We start from the raw sequence: 9,394 nt of genomic DNA, 5'->3' as shown, positions 1-9,394 counted from the left end.
GCCTCATTTAATCCCTAAATAAACCCAATGGATTCTTTCATTTTAATGGACTACATTTAAGAATCCAGCACTATAGACAACAGAGGACCAAATTCAAAGCAATCAGCATCCTCATCCAGGCTGGAGGGGAAAAAAAAAAAGCAGGGCAGTGTGGCTCAGGGGTGGGGGCTGCTGAAGGTTTTAAGCCAGCCTAGTCTACTAGACCTGCCACACCTATACAGCAAGACCCCATCACTCTCAGACCATAACTATAAAACACACACCATAAGAATTAGAGCCAGGGGCTAGAGAGATGGCTCAGTGGTTAAGAGCACTGACTGTTCTTCTGAAGGTCCTGAGTTCAAATCTCAGCAACCACGTGGTGGCTCACAACCATTCGTAATGAGATTTGACACCCTCTCTGGTGTGTCTGAAGACAGCTACAGTGTAGTTACATATAATAATAAATAAATCTTTGGGCTGGAGCGAGCAGGGCTGGAACAAGCAGAGGTCCTGAGTTCAATTCCCAGCAACCACATGATGGCTCACAACCATGTGTACAGCTAAAGTGTATCCATATACATAAAATAAATAATTAAATCTTTAAAAATAATAATTAGAGCCAGATGCTGTCAGAATACAGAAAGAGAGCTCACAGGGTAGAGGCAATAGGATTCTGTAATTAAGTTACACACTGTGTGCAGAGAGTGGAAGACATTCCAGGTGGAGAGACAGTAGGCACAGTTTGCACTGTTTGGACATAAAGTGAGGTTTTAAGCAAGCTTAAGTTGTGCACTTGTGGAATTATGGAACACCCTGCAAAGAAACGAATGTAAAAGGAAATCAAATATTGTCTAGCACTTTGGGCATAATTAGGACATAAAGCACACGCATTAGACCTTGCCATCTGCTTTAGAACAACAATAGATACTACTAATACTTGTCCTTCGATTTCCAGCAATGCGTAGCAGTTTGGAAATTTGCTTCTGGGTCACTGCCTGGCTGTTCAGAGAAGCATTTCAGTCAGAGGCTTCTCATTCTCCTTTGCTAAATTCTACCATAGCAGCCAGGGGCATGCCTCAGGGTGCATGTGACAGGGAGCAATGGCAGGCTTGCACGCCCACCCACCCCTGTGCACTACTGCCCAACTAATTCACCGTGAGTATTGCGCGACGCTACATCATGAAAGAGTTCAGCTGGAAGCCAGAATACTTAAGGCTGCAGAGCACAGGTGGGCAGAAGACAAAGGTACTGAAATGCACAAGAGTGTTGGCCCGAAGGGACTGTGTTCCTCATCAGCACAACCTCCAGCATCCAATTCACCTGCAACTAGGAAGCTGTGTACCCAGAGAGGGCAGTGGCATTTCCCCATCACTTGAAGGCACCACGTTTGGAGGATAGGCCTGGCGATCCCTCTCCCGACCAGCTAACGTGGAGTTTCTCACATCCACATCTCTATACTAACAAAACCATTATTCATTCACTGAAGGTGTTCAGCATTGTTATCCAATGGATGAGGCCAGAGGGGAGGCCACTGCTAGTGACAGGATCCTTCAGACAGAGGTCCCAGGAAACTTTTAACAGAAATAAAAGAGAACCCCTGGCATCTCTCCCCAATGACTATTTTCCCTTTACCAGACATCAAGCCATTAATCTTTGCATACCTACCACATCACCACCTCTTGTATAATTAAAGTAGTGCGTTCAATGCCGAGCGGTGGTGGCACACGCCTTTAATTCCAGCACTTGGGAGGCAGAGGCAGGCGGATTTCTGAGTTCGAGGACAGCCTGGTCTACAAAGTGAGTTCCAGGACAGCCAGGGCTATACAGAGAAACCCTGTCTCGAAAAACCAAAAAAAAAAAAAAACCAAAAACCAAAAACAAAACCAAAACCAAAAACAAAAACAAAACTGACTGCTTTTCCAGAAGTCCTGAGTTCAATTCCCAGCAACCACATAGTGGCTCACAACCATCCATAATGAGATATGACGCCCTCTACTGGAGCATCTGAAGACAGCTACAGTGTACTTAGATGCAATAATAAATAAATCCTTAAAAAGAAAAAAGAAAGAGAGAAATATTCCTTGCAGCAGTGACATGTGCCTTTCATCCCAGCACTCAAGTGGCAGGTACAGGTGGATCTCTGAGTTCAAGGTCAGCCTGGTCTACAGAGCCAGATTCAGGACAGCCAGGGCTGCACAGAGAAATCCCGACTCAAGAAGAAAAAAAAGGAAAAGGAAGAGGAGGAGAAAGAAGATGAGGAAGAAGAAGTATCCCTTTTTTAGTGAGCCACTAAAGATATAAGATATTTACTGTGATTGGTGTTCCGTAGAGAGGCCAATGGTGTCCATGCTTCCAAGTCCTGAGCACAACCAGCAGAGCAGCACCCATAAGAGGCTCCCTCCTCACCTCTCCCCTGCCACCACCTAGACACTGCCTGTGCGCTATAGTTCTATTTTAAAACTTGAGTAAAAAGAGATGACAGAATGCTTGCCAGCACTTGGTAGGGCATGGTATAGTACAGGTGACACATCCAGGAGCTGACCTGTCTTCACTCTGCCTCATGAGTTGTCCATTGCTCTCTGGGTGACGAAATGACGTTTTACATTTGGGATAAATTCATCTTGCTTGCTGCCCTCCATGCGGCACCCACATAGACAGGATTCGTTCCATTGCTATAAATTGTTGTGGGCAAGAACCCAATCCTTGTCCATGATTGCTTTGACACTTCTGCTCTCTCTGCTCCCCAGAGAGGTATTTTAGCAAATACCTGGATTTGCTAAAGCAGATGCCACTCATGTCATCTTCAGCCAATGACAAAATGTTCCAGCCTTCCCACTGGACCATTTCCACCAAGGTCTCTCTGCTCTGTTGTAAAGCTCACTGGACCTCCTAAGCAGGACAAGAAAGGGAAGCACGCCACAGGCACCACCAATCTGCCAGCTCCAGAGAGTCAAAGATGGTACCAAAGCGTCTCCAGGAAGCCTCCCAAAAGAGGTCACAGGTCACAAGACTCTGCTTTCATTGGAGCCCATAACAATTAAACTCCCCCAGTTCTGTTAACTAATTCCATAGCATAGAAAATGTGCCGGGCTTGGTGGCGCACGCCTTTAATCCCAGCACTCAGGAGGCAGAGGCAGGCGGATTTCTGAGTTCGAGGCCAGCCTGGTCTACAAAGTGAGTTCCAGGATAGCCAGGGCTACACAGAGAAACCCTGTCTCGAAAAAAAGAAAAAACAGAAAGAAAGAAAGAAAGAAAGAAAGAAAGAAAGAAAGAAAGAAAGAAAGAAAGAAAGAAAGAAAGAAGGAAAGAAAATGTATGTGCTGTTTGCATTTAAAAACAAGTGCTATGCTATCTTCAAATAATATTAGAAATTAAACAAATTAGACATTTAGGGCCAGGAATATAGCTCACAGACAGAGTGTGTGTGAAGCATGTCCAAATTTCCGTATTAAAAAAAAAAGTCAGTGATGGTGGCACACGCCTTTAATCCCAGCAATGGGAAGGCAGAAGCAGGCAGTTTTCTTGAGTTTAGGCCAGCCTGGTCTACAGAGCAAGTTCCACAGCCAGAGCTACACAGAGAAATCTTGTCTCAAAAAATAAAATTAAATAAATAAATGAATTAATAAAAAAGATAGTGTTAGATGCTTAACCTAAATTCAATTCATCATTTGGTTAGAGTTATAATTATTCTAAAATGGTCAGGCTCTTTTTTTTTTTTTTTTTTTTTGAAAATGGTGTCTCTTCTATTACATCATAGACTGTGGCTTAGGCTACAAAAACCTTTGACATCTGAGAGCAGGAACCTTTGCAGCAGGCTCATGGTGAGGTCCCTCTTCCCTCCTGCAGAGATGTGTATTCCCACAGAGCAGGGAGAATGGCCATCTCAACCATAAATTACCTCGAATTCATTACTATGAATACCTTCGTGAATTATCATCCAAGAAGGCTCCAAGCTCAAGCCTTAGCTACCACCTGAGGACCGGAATGCCCATTCACAGTGAGGATTAGCGCTTCCACAGGTAAACTATAAGGACAAAAGCATTCAGCCCTCAGCGAGAAGCTGAGAAGTACTTGTTGCCATAGCAAGTCTAGGAAGGGGGCTTTGTGGTGTCCAGGTTCCCCATTACCCATAGGCCAGTCATTCTTAACTTAAAAACTTTTCCCTGCCAGTCAGCGGAATGCAGGTCTTTAATCCCAGCACACAGGAGGCAGGAGGCAGGGAAAGGAAGATCTTTTTAAATTCAAGCCCAGGCTGGTGTATACAGCAAGTTCCAAGACGATATAGACCCTGCCTCAAAACAACAACAACAACCCGCTGTGAATTCAACACCAGCCAGTGTACACAGCAAATGCCGGACCAGCCAGTGCTACATAGAAAAATACTGTCAGAAAACAAACAGGAGACTAAAAAGATGGCTCAGTAGTTAAGAGCACTGGCTGTTCTTCAAGATGACCCAAGTTCAATTCCCAGCACCCACATATCAGCACTCACCTGTCTGTGACCCCAGTTACAGGGATTCCAACACCCTCACAGAGACACATATGCAGGCAAAACATGGATGCACATAAAAGTTAAATTATAAACAACAACAACAAAAAAAAAAACACCCCAAACAGCAAACACTAGATGCCCCATTCCTACATCTTTAAACTGGGCAGCTCAGCTCCCGGCACACATTAATATGTGTTCCAATTTAGACTTTGCCACAGGAAACAGAGAACAAGGCTACAGAGTAGACCTGCTCCTTCAGGGCCTCCTCCCTACTGCAACCCACAGGGCCGATCAGGAGCTTCATGTCCGGTCCCTTGAACTACAACAGCTTTTGTCTCCTACGCAACACGTCGGCTGACAAGGAGGCTACTGGCTATGACACGTGCCAGCAACATATTTGCCTCCAATAATGAAAAGCATCATGAGACAGAAATATTAAACACGTCTATATTTCAAAATCGATGAAACACAAGATGTCCGGGATCTAAGATCCTTCTATTACCAATGTCCCCACCTTCTTCCATGTCACCTGAAGCTCAGCAGCTACTGTCCAGTGTCCTTTATACTCTTTTTATATAATCATTTCTCGACTTGTGTATATATAAATTCCCATGTGCCACGGATTGCATTTGAAGATCTGAGGATGTTTTAGGAGCTGGTTTTCACGGTCCACCGTCTGCCGTACTGTATACTCTACGCGCCTGTGAGCCTCTGGGCACTTCTCCTGTCTCTGTCTCGTTCCTTTGGAGGAGTGCCGGGCTAACAGATGTGTACCATTGCATCAAGCTTTTCTTTTGAACATGGATTCTGGAGCTCCAACTCCAGTTGCCAGGCTTGGCAGCCTATATTTTACCCTCAGGGCTGTCTCCCCAGTTCCTACTTTCTTTTACTCTTGGTCTCAAAAGTCCATTCTCTACTCCATGGGCGCAGTTTTCACACACACACACACACACACACATCCCTGATTCTTTCCCAAGTCTGTTTGTTCTTGGTTTCAAAGTCTTTAATGGCTCCCTAGTGCCCCTGGCAGAAAGTTTAAGGATTTAAGGATGCTTAGTGGAGCCTGTTGGCTGAAAGTCCTGACTCTCAAGCCTCAGTTGTCAGCTCCAACCAGACCCAGCCTCTCTCAGTGCTCTACACACCAAGATTTAACTCCTCTCCTTCCTGGCAGCCTGTCTCCCTTCACCTCGCCTAGCCCAGGCTGACTTCGGCTGACCCAGTTTTTCTCCTTGTCTCTAAAAGCTAGCCGTGCCCTTCTGCATTTCTCCTGCAGAGCTCTCTGGAAAGCCTGGCGTCTTTGCTGTCCTATTCGCTGTAGGACAGGAGTTCATTGTTATCAGAACTAACTCTGCCGTCTAGCACAGCACATAGACACGAAGGGTATTCTGTATTTGTTGCCTGCAAAGAGCAGCCCAACTGATGGCTAATGCAATTGCCCAGAGCTGGTTCTACAGGCACTCCTTTCTGCTGAAAAGAGATAGTGGGGGTTTTAAGGCAAGCGGTTCTTAAAAACGTAGTCTCCGGAGTACACCATGCTGACTGACCCAGGCCTACACCACATGATCCACCAAGGCTCACCCATTTCGGGGGCCGGGGGGGGGGGCTGGCATCAGATTCAGTTGAATCTCCTGAGTCACAAGTGGGAGAGGCTGCGTGGATTCTCCAGAGAGAATTTGGTGTATGAACAGCAGATGCATAAAAAGACACTGAACAAGACAAACACCTCTAAATACTTACATAGAAATAAGTTATAGGTTTGGCCCACCAGAGACAACCCTATCTTATAATATTCACCTGAAGGTGGTATCCTTCTTGAATATGACTGGCAGATCATGTGACTTCTCAGTATCACTATACATCCCTTGATTTATTTATTTATTTATTTTTTATTTTTTTATTTTAGGCATATGGGTGTTTTGCCTGCATGTATGTCTGTGTACCACATGTGTGTTGTGGCTACAGAGGCCAGAAGAGGGCGGCGGATCAAATGGTTGTGACGTCGGTGCTGGGAATTGAACCTGAAAGAAGCCCGTGCTTTCAATCACTGAGCCATCTCTCCAGACACTCTCCTGCAGTTTTAAAAAGATTTGTTTTATGAGCCAGGAGTGATGGTGCTCACCTTTGATCCCAGCACTCAGGAGGCAGAAGCAGGCTGATCTCTGTGAGTTCGAGTCAAGTCTGGTCTATAGAGTAAGTTCCAGGACAGCTAGAGTTATTATGTAAAGAGACCCTGTCTCTTTACATAGCATTGTTTTGCCTGCATGTATCTGTGTACCGTGTGCATGCAGTGTCTGAGGAAGCCAGAAGAGGGCACCAGCTCGCCTGGAAGTGGAGTTACTGAGGTTTGTGAGTTGCTGTGTGGGTGTTGGAATTGAACCAGAATCCTCTGGAAGAGCAGCCAGCTCTGATTTTAGATCACAAATACATATTCAGGCAGAACCTCGTTTAGATCTTTTTCTTTTTTTTCTTTTTTTTTCTTTTTTTTTTTTTTTTTTTGGTTTTTCGAGACAGGGTTTCTCTGTATAGCCCTGGCTGCCCAGGAACTCACTTTGTAGACCAGGCCCACCTCAAACTCAGAAATCCACCTGCCTCTGCCTCCCAAGTGCTGGGATTAAAGGCATGTGCTATCACGCCCGGCTTAGATTTTTTTTTTTTTTTTTTTACACATTTTTGGAGCAAGACAACTAGTTTAAACTAAAAATGAAAGATGTTCTTAATCTACACAAGCACAGCAAAGGGCTGGAGAGACGGCTCAGCACTGACTGTTTTTCCAGAGGTCCTGAGTTCAATTCCCAGCAACCACATGGTGGCTCACAACCATCTGTAATGGGATCTGATGCCCTCTTCTGCTGTGTCAGAAGACAGCTACAGCATACTCATGTCCACAAACTAAATAAATAATTCTTGCCAGGCAGTGGTGGCGCACGCCTTTAGTCCCAGCACTCGGGAGGCAGAGGCAGGCGGATTTCTGAGTTCAAGGCCAGCCTGGTCTACAGAGTGAGTTCCAGGACAGTCAGGGCTACACAGAGAAACCCTGTCTCAAAAAAACAAAAACAAAACAAAACCAAAAACAAGCATAGCAAAAGTGTGACAAAGAACTCAGGGACTGCACTGACCGGACTAGAGGATGGGGGGACAGGGAGGAAAGACAGACATGAAGAGTTGGGGGGGTGGGTATGAGTGAGGGAATCCAGGAGGAGTAAGAAGCAAGAAGAGGGTGAATATGATCAAAACATACACACACACACACACACACACATATATATATATATATATATATATATATATATATATATATACACACACACATAATAAATACAAAGTATATATTATATAAACATATAAAAATATATTATATAAATATATATTTAGTACAATGTATAACATATAATTTAGTTCTCAAAGAGTGAATAAATGCAGTAAAAAAGTATAGGCTCTGTTATGCTTGAAGACAGGAGCCTAGCATAACTGCCTTCTGAGAGGCTCTACCCAGCAGCTGACAGAAACGGATGAAGATACCCAGAGCCAAACATTGGAAGGGGGTCAAGGACGGAAGTTAGGGGAAAAGATTGAAGGCCTTGAAGGGGATGGCAACCCCACAGGAAGACTAACAGTCAACTAACCTGGACTACTGGGAGCTCTCAGAGACTGAGCCACCAACCAAAGAGCATACACGGGCTGGACCTACCCTACCACCCGCCCACATTTCTATCCGAAGTACAGCTCAATCTGCATGTCGGTCCCCCTAGACCAACAATTTGAGGGGAGGGGGCCTGTCCCTAAAGCTGTTGCCCTACTGTGGAATCTGCTACCCAGCAGGGCTGCTTTGTCAGGTCTCAGTGGGAGAGCATGAGCCAAACCCATTAGAGACTTGATAAGCCAGGGTGGGGGTGTATGGGGGTGGGGGGCCACGGGGCAACCTCTAAGAGGAGAAGGGGAGAGGAAGGGTCTCTGTGAGGAGGGAACTGGGAGGGGGGGGGCAGCATTTGGGATATAAATAAATAAATAGGCTCTGACAGCCAGGCACCACCACACACTTTGATTAAAGAGCCACCAATTACAGTGAGAAGCCAAGACACTAAGCAGAGAATTGCCTATTATTAATAAAAAACACATGAGAGAAAACTTGGGTCTATATCTGTGTGTATTTACACATCATGTTACAGTCTTTTCTGAGCATACCTCAGCTGCAGAGCAGTAGCTTCCAAGGTCATTTTCTGTAATTTAATGTTGTTTTTCATTTTGATTTTGAAACTCAAGAGTACAACATTTCTTAAAACAAAATAAGTTCTTTCTAAAAGCAAGGATGGGGCCAGCCAGGGGCGTTTGATGGACAAGGCTTTCTGTCTGAGGTCATACAACGGTGGAAGAAGCGAACAGACCAACAAAGCTGTCCCCTGACCTCCACAGTGTACGCCAGAGCATGCACACCACCCATACATCTCTCTCTCACACACACACAAATAACAAATACAATGATTTTTTTTAGATTATAGTTAGGTAAATTGCCAAATACTTTACAGACAGCGTATAGTTTGTACTTAACAGTGTGACTCTGAGAAAAATCACTTATTATTTCTGATCTTTTTGTTTCCAACTATAAAATGAGAACAGGGCCAGAGTGGTAGCTCAGTGGTAGAGAACTTGCCTAGCATGTGCAAAGCCCTGGGTTCAATCCCCAGCATTGGGGATAGAAAGAAAGAGAGAAGGAACGGGGAGGGAAGCGGGAGAGAGGGCCTGGAGAGATGGCTCAGTGGTTAAGAGCACTGGCTGCTCTTCCAGAGATCCTGAGTTCAATTCCCAGCAACCACATGGTGGCTCACAACCATCTGTAATGGGATCTGATGCCCTCTTCTGGTGTGTCTGAAGACAGCTACAGTGTACTCATATACATTAAATAAATAAATAAATCTTTAAAAA

This window comes from Mus musculus, chromosome 1 (genome assembly GCF_000001635.26).
Source record: "Mus musculus strain C57BL/6J chromosome 1, GRCm38.p6 C57BL/6J".
Classification (NCBI taxonomy): domain Eukaryota; kingdom Metazoa; phylum Chordata; class Mammalia; order Rodentia; family Muridae; genus Mus; species Mus musculus.
The sequence above is the reverse complement of the archived record's forward strand: the minus strand, read 5'-3'. Positions refer to the sequence as shown.